This window comes from Physeter macrocephalus, chromosome 2 (genome assembly GCF_002837175.3).
Source record: "Physeter macrocephalus isolate SW-GA chromosome 2, ASM283717v5, whole genome shotgun sequence".
Classification (NCBI taxonomy): domain Eukaryota; kingdom Metazoa; phylum Chordata; class Mammalia; order Artiodactyla; family Physeteridae; genus Physeter; species Physeter macrocephalus.
The window spans coordinates 22,532,224-22,548,007 of NC_041215.1; the positions used below are offsets into that span (position 1 = coordinate 22,532,224).

General features: G+C 49.9%; 2 long non-coding RNA genes across 2 annotated transcripts; both read left to right on the forward strand.

Moving 5' to 3' along the window:
- The first annotated feature begins 388 nt into the window (after window positions 1-388).
- Window positions 389-2,738, forward strand: LOC129391705 (uncharacterized). Its single transcript, XR_008616347.1, has 3 exons — window positions 389-472; window positions 853-1,022; window positions 2,580-2,738. It is a non-coding gene; the product is annotated as an uncharacterized lncRNA (long non-coding RNA).
- Window positions 2,739-6,228: 3,490 nt separating this feature from the next.
- Window positions 6,229-8,961, forward strand: LOC129391706 (uncharacterized). Its single transcript, XR_008616348.1, has 3 exons — window positions 6,229-6,312; window positions 6,693-6,862; window positions 8,856-8,961. It is a non-coding gene; the product is annotated as an uncharacterized lncRNA (long non-coding RNA).
- Window positions 8,962-15,784: the final 6,823 nt, after the last annotated feature.

Consider the following 15,784-nt stretch of genomic DNA (forward strand, 5'->3'; position numbering starts at 1 on the left):
CTCCGCGCGCAGCCCGCCGCGCCGTGCTAGTCTGGCGGTTGGGGGAGGGGCGCGGCGCCGCGGGCGGGAGCGGCGGGCGGGGGCGGGCGGGCGGGAGGCTGAGGGGAGGGGGCCTGGCCTGGGTCTCAGCCGCCGCCGCCGCACTCCCGTCCGGCCCCCGGCTCCCTCTTTGTGGTCACAGGCCCGGAGCCTCCAGCGCCGCCGCCATCTTGGGCCGGCGTGAGGCGAGCACAATGAGCCGGGGGCCGGGCTGAACCACTCGCGGCGCGCGCGCGGGGGGGCCCGGCGCGAAGAGGCGGCGCGCGCCCGCTGCCCCGCCCGCCGCTCCGCGCGCGCCCCCCCTCAGCCCCGCCCCGTGGGCTCGCCCGCTCTCACGCACGCACGAACGCACGCACGCACGTCCTCGGCTGCCCCCGGCCACCCCCACCGGCCCGACGTGGGGACCCGGGGAGACCCCTCGGGGCCTGCGGTGGTGGGTTCGAGTCCCCCTCTTGGCGTACCGTGACATTTCCTCCCCCCTCAATAATAAGACTGTAATTCCTCATTAAATGTGACAGCCGGAATCCCGGCTTCTGTTCACAAGAATGCCGTGTATTTAGCCTATGCTAGGCCCCAGACCCTGGACGCTCAGTACTGGCAAAAAAGGAAATGCCCTGCCCTCATGGCGCCGCCATTTTAATTGGAATAGTAGTGACAATACTCAGGGGAGAAAAGTGTCATCACGTCACGGGGATGGTTAATCTCATGTGCGCACTGCGCGGGGCCCCGGCAACCACAAACATCATTCCAGATATGGCCAGGAGGTATTTTTCAGATGAGATTAACACTGAAATCGGTCCACTTTGTGTAAAGGAGATTGTCAATGCCGCGGCGTCGGTGGGCCTTGTCAATCAGTTGAAGGACGAGAGAAAAATGAGTTTCCGTTGAAAGAAGGAACTGTTCCTCCAATGGCCTTCGGACATCAGCTCTGCCCTGTGTCTCCAGCCCAGAGTCCTGCCCTGACTTGCCTGCCGCACAGTCACGTGAGTCAACTCCTTAAAACAAAGCTATATATCTAAAAATACTGAATGTATACACGCCTATTAATTTGTATATGTGTGTATCCATATTATATATATGTATGTACGCATGCATATATATTGAATATAAAGTATGTACATACACATATATGTATGTACACATATGTTTATATATGTGTACGTATGTAGTATATGTGTACTATATATAGTATACATAGAAACCTATATATTTGTGTGTATATATGTACGTATGTGTATATATAGTATACGTATTATAAATAAACATGCTGTATATATACACACGCATATATTTATATATGGGTGTGTATATGTACAGTATATGTACACTGTGTATGTATCTATACAGTGTACATTTATATATAGGTGTGTATATATGTTGTATACCTGTATGTGTATATGTTGTATAGGTATTATATGCATATATGTATATACTGTATATATACACACTTGTGTATGTATTTATATGTGTATATACATGCGCATATTTACATATAGGTGTGTATGTGTGTATATACATTGTATATATGTATGTGTATATATTTTATATATATGTATGTATATATACTGTGTATTTATATATATAGTACATGTATATTTTTATGCTATATGCTTTTATATGTAGGTGTATATGTGTGTCTATATGTATGTATGTGTATGTATGGCATTTATTATATGTGTATGTATAGTATATGTGTATGTATGTATACTGTATGTATACACACCTATATATCTTTGTATGCGTGTACATATGTATGATATATATGTACCTAGGTGTGTCTATTGTATGTTATATGTATGGAGGGGGTCTAGAGCCTGGTGGAGCCTAGGTGGAGTTCTAGCAGCAGTACAGCCTAGCAGTCCCACTTCCCCGGGTGCTTCTCACAAAGATGCCGAGGGAGAGACGGGGCCTGAAGGAGGGGATGAGGAAGCTTCCGTGGGTCCGCAAGCCCAGACCAAGGCTGACTCGTCAAGGGTGCTAGAGGTCAGGACCGGTTACCCTGGTGGGGCTGGGGTTACACAAAGCCATTCACATTCTGAAAAAGTATCCATTCTGCTCTTGTTTGTATGTTTACCCCCCTCCCCCAAATCTTTTACAAACAGATTCTCTTGGTTGCTGGGAGCACACAAGGGGAAGTTGTGTGTGAGGGGGGTATGATCCAGGGGACAGGGAAGATAAGCCCCCCACTCCTAGGGCCAGGAGTGGCTCAGCTTTGTGAGCTAAGGATGGCCTGTGAGGTGGCAGAGAGAAGGGTCCCTGCTGCTTCCCTGCTCCCTGCACCCCATTCCCAGCCTGAGAAGCCCAGAGCCAACCCCCACACACACACACACCAGGGAGGAGGGCCAGTCACCCTGGCTCCCAGGTTCCCGCTCCAAGACTCCCGCCACTAGGGGCTATTTTCAGAGTTCATGCCCTAGGACACGGCCAGAGCTACTGTCTCCGGAAACTGTCTGTCTCTCACCCGCCCTCCCCCTCTCCCTCCTCCGCCTCTTCCCCTCCCGCTCCAGCTGTCCTCCCCTCCACCCTGCATTTCCACACAGGATGGCTCACAGACAGCTGCTCCCACCCGCCACCATTCGATGGATGTCACAGCAAGCCCTGGGGACTTCCCTGGAGGTCCAGTGATTAAGACTCCGAGCTTCCACTGCAGGAGGCACGGGTTCGATCCCTGGTCAGGGAGATAAGATCCCACATGCCGCACAGCATGGCCCCCAAAATGAATGAAAATTGAAGTTATAGTGATGAAACAGCCCTAGTGGTGCAAGGATGGGACATATAGCTCTATGGTAACCGTCCTTCGTTCATAAATTTCTTGAGAATAAGAATACTGTCTACTGTTCTCTGCGCCCCCTGGAACACTCAGTGTAAATATCTAGGAGGTGCTTGCAGAATGAATGAATCAATGAACAAACAAGCTCAGTCATTTCAAACGTGCGGTCACATGAGTAATCTGACCTTCTGAAAAGCTAAGCTTCTGGAAGGAGCCCATTTTCTTAATGTATTCAGCATCGAGTCATCACAAAATATGAACTCTTATAAAGTACCGCCCCCTCACTTCCCATGAGAAAGCAAAATTCCTCAGCGGGGAAATGGGAGGGTAGCAGACGTTACCCGCAAAGCTTTAGGAAGGCTGCGGCTCGCTGAGCACTTCACTAGGGCCCCTGACCGCCTGCCTGGTAGTGGGACAGACACACCAGGAACGGCTGCTGACCGCAGGAAGAGCGCCCGGCCAGGCAGGCAGCACACCCCGCACCCTGCCAAGCGAGGTCCGGCCAGCAAGGGAAAGACGCTCTCCAGTTCAGAACCGCCCACCGCTAGAAAGCCAGGTCCTGCCAGGGCCTGGACACATGAGGCCTTTCTTACAAGGGTTACAAATCTGTGGCCTTGCTCTGCCTCGAATAAAAGACGGTGATGGGGACAACGTGACCATCTCCAGATGAACTTTCATCTTCGTTTCAAGTGCCTGGGTGCTGGGTCACAGTGGATTTCTAAACTCTTCCAATACTCAAAAATACCAATTTCTAAGATGCAGAAGGCTTGTTAAACATACACTTAGCACAGACCCCAGTCCCACTCCTGAGTATTTTCTCAAGTGAGGTAAAAACCCAAGTTCCCATTGAAACCTGCCCTGGGATGTTTACAGCAGCTTTATTCCCGATCCCCTCAAAACTGGAAATATCCCACAAGTCCTGCCACCCGCAGGCGAATGGACAAATGGAAAATGGAATACAACACAGCAAGAAAAAGGGGTGACTTCTCATACCCGCAACAACAGGGATGACCGACTTCCCTGGTGGTCCAGTGGCTAAGACTCCGCGCTCCCAAAGCAGGGGGCCCGGGGTCCATCCCTGCTCGGGGAACTAGATCCCGCACACCGCAACTAAAAGATCCTGCACGCGGCGATGAAGATCCCATGTGCCACAACTAAGACCCAGCACAGCCAAGTAAATAACTAAATAAATAAATATTTAAAAAAAAAAAAAACAGGGATGAATCTCTGATAAGTTTTGCTGAGCCAAAGCAGTTAGAATCAAAAAGCTACAGACTGTTGTTCCGTTTATCTGACTTTCTGGAAAAGCCAAAACCTTAGGGACAGAGAGGAGATTAGTGGCCAAGAGGCTAGAAGCACGCTGGCGCCAAAGGGCAGCAAATGGGATGACGGGATTGCTCTGCCGCCTGATGGCGATCATCTGTCAAAACTCCTAGAACTGTGCACTACAAGTGAACTACGCTTCACGGCTACTAAGGATAAACAAATTATTACATTTTGAAAAATGCGCCGGCCAGCCAACCGGTACACGACAAGTGCAGTAAGAGGGGCGGGGGAGGCGAGGCAAGTGTATCAGCTGGAGTTCTGAAGGTTCTCCCCACTTTCAGTTTCCGTGCCCTGGGATGTCTCCCCGCCCTACTCACTGCTCAGGCAGCCCACCAGGGCCACCCGGAGCTACCCAACCGGAAAAGCCAGAGCCCGGGCTCAGCCGCGCCTCCGGGCGCAGGAAGAGCAAAAATAGAAAGCGCCGGTGCGCAGTGGCGGGCTGGAAACCCTCCGACCTCGGAGAACCGGGAGAACCGCGGCCCGGAGCCAACGTCGGCTCCCGGGCGGTCCCAGCGTCCCGACCCCGCCCCCGGCCGCGACACAGTTTCCACAAACTGACACACACGGAGCCCGCGCGAGGGGCGGGGCGCGCGGGCTACCCCGCCAGGTTCCCTGGAGGCCGGTCCCCAGCAAGCCGAGCGCGCGAATGAGCGCCCCAAAGGCGCCGGCCCACGGCGCCCGCTGCGCTTTCCCTCCCGAAGGTGGGCTGCAGGGCCCAAGCGTGGACCCTGGGACACGAACACGCGCACCACACCGCCACCGGGGACGAGAGGCCGGGCGCCCACCCGGCCGGGCACCCTGCATTTCTGGAATCATCGGGACGCCTGTGTAAATTTCCGTTCGGCCTGTCATTCTCCAAAGGCCACTCAAAATCAGGGGACAGAATGCCTCCTCTCCAAGGGTCCAGCCAGCCCACCCACTCAAATTAGGGGACAGAACGTCTCCTCTCCAAGCGTCCTGCCAGCCCTCCCACTCAAATTAGGGGACAGAACGCCTCCTCTCCAAGGGTCCTGTCAGCCCACCCACTCATGATCAGGGCACAGAACTCCTCCGTTCCAAGGGTCCTGCCAGCCCACCCACTCAAGATCAGGGAACAGAATGCCTCCTTTCCAAAAGTCCAGCCAGTCCTGCCACTCAAGATCAGAGGAACAAACTGCCTAACTAAAACAAAAACACAAAAAACTGGAAAGAGGGAGAAAAGAGTGTCCTCAAAAATAAAAAAGCTAAGCACGTTGACAGCGCCAAGAATAAACTACCAGGAAAAAGAAATCCTACATGTCATATCATAACGTACGGAAGGGCAAGCCCGCCGGCAGTCCAGGCCGGGGAGGACCGGGGTCCCCAGCCCGGCAGAGCCAACGGCAGCCCGGCTCGGGCGCCCCTCGGAAGCGCGGGGCCCCTGCGGCCGAGTCTGCGTCCCCGGCCGGCCCCGGCTCCCCGCTGTCCACCCTGCGCGCGGGGTCTGGAAACGGCCGCGGAGAACCACGGCGGGGCGGGAAGAAGGGTCCAAAGAGGGTCTGGGGACTCGAGTCGCTCCGTTTCTCGGTGGGCCTAGCGCGCGCCGTGGGGGAAGAGGGGCGGGGGTCCGGGGGGAGGGGACGGGCGGCACTCACGTAGACCGGCAGCGGCCACGGGTAGACGGCGGGCTCAGCCCCCACGGGCGACTTGAGCCTCAGCTCCAGCTTCTCCCCCATGTCTGCGCGCGCGGCCGCCGCACCATGCTAGTCGGGCGGTTGGGGGAGGGGCGGGGCGCCGCCGGCGGGGGCGGGGCAGGCGGGCGGGCGGAGGCGGGCGGGCGGGAGGCTGAGGGGAGGGGGCCTGGCCTGGGTCTCAGCCGCCGCCGCCGCACTCCCGTCCGGCCCCCGGCTCCCTCTTTGTGGTCACAGGCCCGGAGCCTCCAGCGCCGCCGCCATCTTGGGCCGGCGTGAGGCGAGCACAATGAGCCGGGGGCCGGGCTGAACCACTCGCGGCGCGCGCGCGGGGGGGCCCGGCGCGAAGAGGCGGCGCGCGCCCGCTGCCCCGCCCGCCGCTCCGCGCGCGCCCCCCCTCAGCCCCGCCCCGTGGGCTCGCCCGCTCTCACGCACGCACGAACGCACGCACGCACGTCCTCGGCTGCCCCCGGCCACCCCCACCGGCCCGACGTGGGGACCCGGGGAGACCCCTCGGGGCCTGCGGTGGTGGGTTCGAGTCCCCCTCTTGGCGTACCGTGACATTTCCTCCCCCCTCAATAATAAGACTGTAATTCCTCATTAAATGTGACAGCCGGAATCCCGGCTTCTGTTCACAAGAATGCCGTGTATTTAGCCTATGCTAGGCCCCAGACCCTGGACGCTCAGTACTGGCAAAAAAGGAAATGCCCTGCCCTCATGGCGCCGCCATTTTAATTGGAATAGTAGTGACAATACTCAGGGAAGAAAAGTGTCATCACGTCACGGGGATGGTTAATCTCATGTGCGCACTGCGCGGGGCCCCGGCAACCACAAACATCATTCCAGATATGGCCAGGAGGTATTTTTCAGATGAGATTAACACTGAAATCGGTCCACTTTGTGTAAAGGAGATTGTCAATGCCGCGGCGTCGGTGGGCCTTGTCAATCAGTTGAAGGACGAGAGAAAAATGAGTTTCCGTTGAAAGAAGGAACTGTTCCTCCAATGGCCTTCGGACATCAGCTCTGCCCTGTGTCTCCAGCCCAGAGTCCTGCCCTGACTTGCCTGCCGCACAGTCACGTGAGTCAACTCCTTAAAACAAAGCTATATATCTAAAAATACTGAATGTATACACGCCTATTAATTTGTATATGTGTGTATCCATATTATATATATGTATGTACGCATGCATATATATTGAATATAAAGTATGTACATACACATATATGTATGTACACATATGTTTATATATGTGTACGTATGTAGTATATGTGTACTATATATAGTATACATAGAAACCTATATATTTGTGTGTATATATGTACGTATGTGTATATATAGTATACGTATTATAAATAAACATGCTGTATATATACACACGCATATATTTATATATGGGTGTGTATATGTACAGTATATGTACACTGTGTATGTATCTATACAGTGTACATTTATATATAGGTGTGTATATATGTTGTATACCTGTATGTGTATATGTTGTATAGGTATTATATGCATATATGTATATACTGTATATATACACACTTGTGTATGTATTTATATGTGTATATACATGCGCATATTTACATATAGGTGTGTATGTGTGTATATACATTGTATATATGTATGTGTATATATTTTATATATATGTATGTATATATACTGTGTATTTATATATATAGTACATGTATATTTTTATGCTATATGCTTTTATATGTAGGTGTATATGTGTGTCTATATGTATGTATGTGTATGTATGGCATTTATTATATGTGTATGTATAGTATATGTGTATGTATGTATACTGTATGTATACACACCTATATATCTTTGTATGCGTGTACATATGTATGATATATATGTACCTAGGTGTGTCTATTGTATGTTATATGTATGTGTACGTATTGTATATATACAAACTATGCATTTTATATGTGTGTATGTATAGTGTATATGTATATTGCATGTATTATGTGTATATGTCTGTATACGTACTGTATATATACAAACTATGCATTTTATATGTGTGTATTTATGTATGTGTGTGTTGTATATACCATATGTGTGTATGCATACTGCATATATACACAGCTGTATATTTTTGTATGCGTGTACATATGTACGTGTGTGTGTATATACACACACACCCTATGGATTCTGTTTGTCTGGAGAACCCTCACTGATACGGACACTTATGACAATTGAGCACCTGCTCTTTGCCAGCCAGGGAGCCAAACGCTTGTCCTTTTGGTGTCTCCCTTAAGTGTCACAAGTCCCGGGAGGGAAGGTGATGCCGCTCCTACCAGTTGAGGTGCCTCAGGGTCAGAGAGGTGCACAGGGAGGGGGTCTAGAGCCTGGTGGAGCCTAGGTGGAGTTCTAGCAGCAGTACAGCCTAGCAGTCCCACTTCCCCGGGTGCTTCTCACAAACACGCAGAGGGAGAGACGGGATCTGAAGGAGGGGATGAGTAAGCTTCCAAGGGTCCGCAAGCCCAGACCAAGGCTGACTCATCAAGGGTGTTAGAGGTCAGGACTGTGGTTACCCTGGGGGTGGGGTTACACAGAGCCATTCACATTCTGAAAAAGTATCCATTCTGCTCTTGTTTGTTTGTTTACCCCCCTCCCCCAAATCTTTTAAAAAACAGATTCTCTTGGTTGCTGGGAGCACACACGGGGAAGTGTGTGAGGGGGTGTGATCCAGGGGACAGGGAGGATAAGCCCCCCACTCGTAGGGCCAGGAGTGGCTCAGCTTTGTGAGCTAAGGACGGCCCGTGAGGTCCCAGAGAGAAGTGTCCCTGCTGCGTCCCTGCTCCCTGCACCTCATTCCCAGCCTGAGAAACCCAGAGCCACCCCTCCACACACACACCAGGGAGGAGAGCCAGTCACCCTGGCTCCCAGGCTCCCGCTCCAAGACTCCTGCCACTAGGGGCTATTTTCAGCGTTCATGCCCTAGGACACCGCCAGAGCTACTGCCTCCAGAAACTGTCTCTCTCTCACCCGCCATCCCTCTCTCCCTCCTCCGCCTCTTCCCCTCCCGCTCCAGCTGTCCTCCCCTCCACCCTGCATTTCCACACAGGATGGCTCACAGACAGCTGCTCCCACCCGCCACCATTCGATGGATGTCACAGCAAGCCCTGGGGACTTCCCTGGAGGTCCAGTGATTAAGACTCCGAGCTTCCACTGCAGGAGGCGCGGGTTCGATCCCTGGTCAGGGAGATAAGATCCCACATGCCGCACAGCATGGCCCCCAAAATGAATGAAAATTGAAGTTATAGTGATGAAACAGCCCTAGTGGTGCAAGGATGGGACATATAGCTCTATGGTACAATGCCTCGGCGTGGGTGGGCCTCGTCCATCAGTTGAAGGACAGGAGAGAAAAATGAGGTTCCCTAGAAAGAGGGAACTGTTCCTCCAATGGCCTTGGGACATCAGCTCTTCCCTGTGTCTCCAGCCCAGAGTCCTGCCCTGACTTGCCTGCCTCACGGTCACATGAGTCAACTCCTTAAAACAAAACTATATATGTAAAAATACTGAATATAAACAAGCCTATTAACTTGTATATGTGTGTATACATGTTATATATATATGTATATACATATGTTTATATGTGCCTGCATTTGTAGTATATGTGTAAGTACTATACACAGTATACATACAAGCGTATATATTTGTGTGTATATATTGTATACATGTATGTGTGTGTATATATATATTATATATAGTATACATATTATAAATGTGAGCATGCTGTATATACACACACCCATATATTGATATATGGGTATGTATATATACAGTATATGTACACTGTATATATGTATGTATACAGTGTATATTTATATATAGGTGTGTATATATGTTGTATACCTGTATGTGTATATGTTGTATAGATATTATATGTATATATGTATATACTATATTTATACGCACTTTCGTATATATTTATATGTGTATGTACATGCGCATATTTCCATATAGGTGTGTATGTGTGTGTATACATTGTATATATGTATGTGTATCTATCTTATATATGTATGTATATATATGATGAATTTATATATACAGAACATATATATTTTTATGCTATATGCTTTTATATGTAGATCTGAATGTGTGTCTATATGTATGTACGTGTATGTATTGCATATATTATATGTGTATGTATGTATCGTGTATTTATACACACCTAAATATCTTTGTATGTGTATATACGTATGATATATATGTACCTAGGGGTGTACGTTGCATATGTTATATGTATGTGTACATAATGTATATATAAAAATATGCACTTTTTTGTGTGTATGTATAGTGTATATGTATGTGTGTATTGTATATATTATGTGTCTATGTGTGTATACATACTGTATATATACAAACTGTGCATTATATATATGTGTGTATATATGTATGTGTGTATTGTATACATTATATGTGTATATGTGTGTATGCATACTGCATATATACACAGCTGTATATTTTTGTATGTGTGTAAATATGTATGTGTGTGTGTATACACACACACACCCTATGGATTCTGTTCGTCTGGAGAACCCTCACTGATACGGACACATGACAATTGAGCACCTGCTCTTTGCCAGCCAGGGAGCCAAACGCTTGTCCGTTTGGTGTCTCCCTTAAGTGTCACAAGTCCCGGGAGGGAAGGTGATGCCGCTCCTACCAGTTGAGGTGCCTCAGGGTCAGAGAGGTGCACAGGGCGGGGGGCTGGAGCCTGGTGGAGCCCAGGTGGAGTTCTAGCAGCAGTACAGCCTAGCAGTCCCACTTCCCCGGGTGCTTCTCACAAAGATGCCGAGGGAGAGACGGGGCCTGAAGGAGGGGATGAGGAAGCTTCCGTGGGTCCGCAAGCCCAGACCAAGGCTGACTCGTCAAGGGTGCTAGAGGTCAGGACCGGTTACCCTGGTGGGGCTGGGGTTACACAAAGCCATTCACATTCTGAAAAAGTATCCATTCTGCTCTTGTTTGTATGTTTACCCCCCTCCCCCAAATCTTTTACAAACAGATTCTCTTGGTTGCTGGGAGCACACAAGGGGAAGTTGTGTGTGAGGGGGGTATGATCCAGGGGACAGGGAAGATAAGCCCCCCACTCCTAGGGCCAGGAGTGGCTCAGCTTTGTGAGCTGAGGATGGCCTGAGAGGTCCTAGGGAGAAGGGTGCCTGCTCCGTCCTTGCTCTGTACACCCCATTCTCAGCCTGAGAAGCCCAGAGCCACCCCCCCACACACACACACACCAGGGAGGAGAGCCAGTCACCCTGGCTCCCAGGCTCTGGCTCCAAGGCTCCCGGCACTAGGAGCTATTTTCAGCTTTCAAGCCCTAGGACACGGCCAGAGCTATTGTCTCCGGAAACTCTCTGTCTGTCTCTCCCCCGCCCTCCCTCCCTCCCTCCTCCGCCTCTTCCCCTCCCGCTCATCTATCCTCCCCTCCACCCTGCATTTCTGCACAGGATGGCTCACAGACAGCTGCTCCCACCGGCCACCATTCGATGGATGTCACAGCAAGCCCTGGGGACTTCCCTGGAGGTCCAGTGATTAAGACTCCGAGCTTCCACTGCAGGGGGCACGGGTTTGATCCCTGGTCAGGGAGATAAGATCCCACATGCCGCACAGCATGGCCCCAAAAATAAATGAATAAAAAATAAAGTTACAGTGATGAAACAGCCCTAGTGGTGCAAGGATGGGATGTATAGCTCTATGGTATATAGCATAAAGGTCCAGAAACAGATATATGAGAACCTGATATGACAGAAAGTGGGGAAATTAAGGACTTTTCAATAAATGGCATTAGGACAATTGCATATCCATGTGGGAAAAAGTAAATGAGAAAAAAGAAAAAAGCAAGCCCTGGTCAGGTGTGACCTTGGGCCCAGAGCCATTGACACACGTTATCCTGTGCGACGTTCGTTCTTCCTTAGACTCCTCCCTCCTTCCTGTGTCACTGTCACTTCTTCCAGAACCTTCCTGGACTCCCCTACACAAGCCCGAGGTGTGCCCTCACCCGCCCTGGATCACCAGAATTTCAATCCCGGCCCACCCTTCCCCGCCAGGTAAAGAACTGTGCCTGGTCAATAAGACCATAGAGGTCATTGGCCATTGCTATTGCAGTTGGAATTGTTACTGTGTTTAGATAGGGTGAGCAACACCCGCCCCCAGTTTGCCCAGGACCGCTCAGGTTTGAGCGCTGGAACTCTGGGGAAACCCACAGTCCCGGGGAACCCCAGAAGGCTGGTCAGCCTATTTAGGACAGATCTTTCACTTGATCTCCCAACCCCCGAGAGCCGGAAAGGGAATCTCCCCCTTCCTTCCATTGTAACCGTCATTCATTCAACTCCTTTATTCAGCAAGTATTTATGAAGCACCTACTACACAGCAGACACTCTTCTAGGTGCTGGGGACGTAACAGCATCCCTGTCCTCAAAGAGCTCACGTTCTAGCGAGGGCAGCAAACAGTAAACTGAAAAGGTGTGATTTATTACATGGGGATGATGTCTCAGAGACCACTGAAGGGGAGGTGGGAGAGGGAAGGGGCAGTTCTAAATGCAGGCGCTGACGGGATTGGGGCAGACCTTGCCCTGGGCCACGCTGGTTGCTTCAACACAGCTGTCCTCCCCCAGGGCCATCCTGCCCCGCCTCACCCAGTTCTTCGGTGATGTCTGGGGAAAATCTGTGGTTGTCACACCTGGCGGGTTGGGGCCCCTGGAAGCAAATGGGTGGGGCCAGGGATGCCGCTCAACCCCACACAGTACCCAGGAGGGGCCCCCAGCAGAGGATGACCTGCCCCGAATAACCCCAGTGCCGCGGGGGAGACCCTGCACTAACATTATTCAGACCCGCTGGTGCCCCCAGATTCCTGCACAGGCAGGGACTCTCTCCGGGTCACCTCTGTATCCCGAGGTGACCTAGAGTGGGGCAGCCAGGAGGGCTGAGATGAGTATCGGGGGTGAAATGACAAATCTCTGCCCACTCCCCCCGCTGCACCCCAGGGGTGATGGCCTCTATCTCCTCCCTGTGCAGGTAGCTTTTCCCTGAGCCATTTCTTCTTGTCAACGTCCCTGTCGCAGGTTGGGTTCCCCGAAGATGACGTTCAGAGCAAGGTTTGGAATGCAGGTTGTTGATGTGAGACGTGCAGAGAACAGATACAGCTGCCATAGGGTCCCGCAATTCCACTCCTGGGCATAGATCCAGAGAAAACTCTAATTCGAAAAAATGCATGCACCCCTGGGATTTCCCTGGTGGTCCAGTGGTTAAGACCCTGCGCTTCCAGTGCAGGGGGCATGGGTTCCATCTCTGGTCGGGGAACTAAGATCCCACATGCCGTGTGACAAAAAAAAAAAAAAAGAAAAAGAAAGAAAGAAAAGATACATGCACCCCAGTGTTCATTGCAGCACTGTTTACAATAGCCAAGACATGGAAGCTACCTAAATGTCCACTGATGGATGAATGGATAAAGAAGATGTGGTACATATATACAATGGAACGTTATTCTGCCGTAAAAAGAAGGAAATAATGCTATTTGCAACAAAGTGGATGGACCTAGAGATTATCATACTAAGTGAAGTAAGTCAGACAGAGAAAGACAAATATCATATGATCTCACTTATATGTGAAATCTAAAATACGACACAAATGAACTTGTCTACGAAACAAAAACAGACTCACAGACATAGAGAACAGACTTGTGGTTGCCAAGGGGGAGAAAGAGTGAGGGAGGGTTGGATTGGGAGTTTGGGGTTAACAGATGCAAACTATCAAACATAGGATGGATAAACTACAAGGTCCTACTGTCTAGCACAGGGAACTATATTCAATATCCTGCGATAAGCCATAATGGAAAAGAAAAAAAGTTTTATTTATAGGTTCCATCCCTAACTGAGCTGGCCCATCCCCTCCCATGGTTCTAAGTGCAGCCCGAGGCTGCAGACTTCCCACCGTGGTCTTCAGCTCCAGAGCAAGCCACCTGCAAACCAGCCACATCTTCCCAGGGGCTGGCAACTCTCCTTTGCTACTGATTCCAAGACACATCCAGAGAGCAAAAATGTGACCATGAAAAGAAACTCAGGCATGTTCAATAACAGATGCAAACTATCAAACATAGGATGGATAAACTACAAGGTCCTACTGTCTAGCACAGGGAACTATATTCAATATGTTTAGTACTCGCTTGATTTTAGAATAGCTTAGAGTTACAACAAAGTTGCAAAGATCTGTACAGAGTGTACAGAGTGCCAGTGGACCCTGACCCAGTACCCCTATTTCCAACACATTAGTACGACATGTTTATCCGACTAAGGAACCAAGATGGATACATTATTATTAACTAAAGTCCACACTTTATTAGAATTTCCCTAGTTTTCCCCTAAGGTCCTTTTTCTGTCCCAGTCGCCTCTGGACTGTGACATTTCTCAGACGTCCCTGGGTTTTGATACTTTGAAAGTTTTGAGGAGGACTGGTCAGGTATTTTTTCCCTCTGTTTGTTTTCTGATGTTTTTCTTATGGTTGGTCTGGAGTTACGGGGTTTGGAGCAGAAGATCCAGACAGAGATAAAAATGCCATTTTCCTTCGGTCACATCAAAGATACACACCATCAATGGGACTTATGACAAACGAATTTACCCTTGATCACCTGGCCAGTATCGTCCTTTTTTTTTTTTTTTTTCCGCGTTTGGTTTTCGTTGCTGCGCGTGGGCTTTCTCTAGTTGCAGAGAGCAGGGGCTACTCTTCGTTGTGGTGTGTGGGCTTCTCATTGCAGTGGCTTCTCTTGTTCCGGAGCACGGGCTCTAGGCATGTGGCCTTCAGTAGTTGTGGCTCATAGGCTCAGTAGTTGTGGCTTGTGGGCTCTAGAGCGCAGGCTCAGTAGTGGTGGCGCATGGGCTTAGTTGCTCCACGGCACGTGGGATCTTCCCGGCCCAGGGCTTGAATCCGTGTCCCCTGCATTGGCAGGCGGATTCTTAACCACTGCGCCACCAAGGAAGTCCCCGGTATCATCTTTTAACCCTCGGGTGGACATTCCTCTTCCTCAAAGAGCCAAAATTAAAGAGACAGACAACGCAGAGGGCTGGTTCAGGTGGGAGCCACTGGAACACCCGTATCTTCCTGGTGGGAGTGCAGATTGGAGCAACCACTTTGGAAAACTGTCCAGCAGGATCCACCAGAGCTGACATTACTACTCCAGGTCTCAGCAGTTCCCCTGCAAAGGGCACACCCAAGAGAAACATGTCTACTCCCCTCTAAAGGACGTGCACCAGAACTTCCATGGTGGTTCTATTCACAGTAGCCAGCAACTGGAAATAATGTCAATGTCCTTTCAGAAGACAACGGGTGAGGAGCTTCCCTGGTGGTCCAGTGGTTAAGACTCCATGCTCCCAATGCAGGGGGCGCAGGTTGGATCTAGATCCCGCGTGCCACAACTAAGACCTGGCACAGCCTAAATAAATAAATATTAAAGAAAAAAAAAGAAGACAGCGGGTGAATAAACTGTGGTACATTCATATCCGGCATTGCAAAGGAGGGGATACCACTACACACAGCAGCCTGGATGAATCTCAAAATAGAAAGGTTGGGTGAAGGCTGTCACACACAACAAAGAGGACATACTTTAGAACTCCATTTACATGAAGTTCCAAAACAGGAGAAACTGATGAAATTAGAAGTCAGACAGAGGTTTTCTCTGGGGGATAGTGACTGAGAATGGGCGTATAGACTTCTTGGGGGCTGGTTACTTGGAGAAAGAGATGGATAGTTAGATTATAGATAGAAATTTATTAAACTGGTCACTTGGTAATCTGTGTCCTTTTTGTATGTATATCATACCTCAAATAAAAATGAAAGAAAAGAATAAAATAAAACTAGGTCTGCGATGGTGGAAGTGTAAAATGGTGCAGCCACTGTGGAAAACAGTTTGGTGGGTCCTCACAAAGTTAAACATAGAATTGCCATATGATTCACTAAATTCTATTCCTAGGCAGAGAGCCAAAAGAATGGAAAACAGGG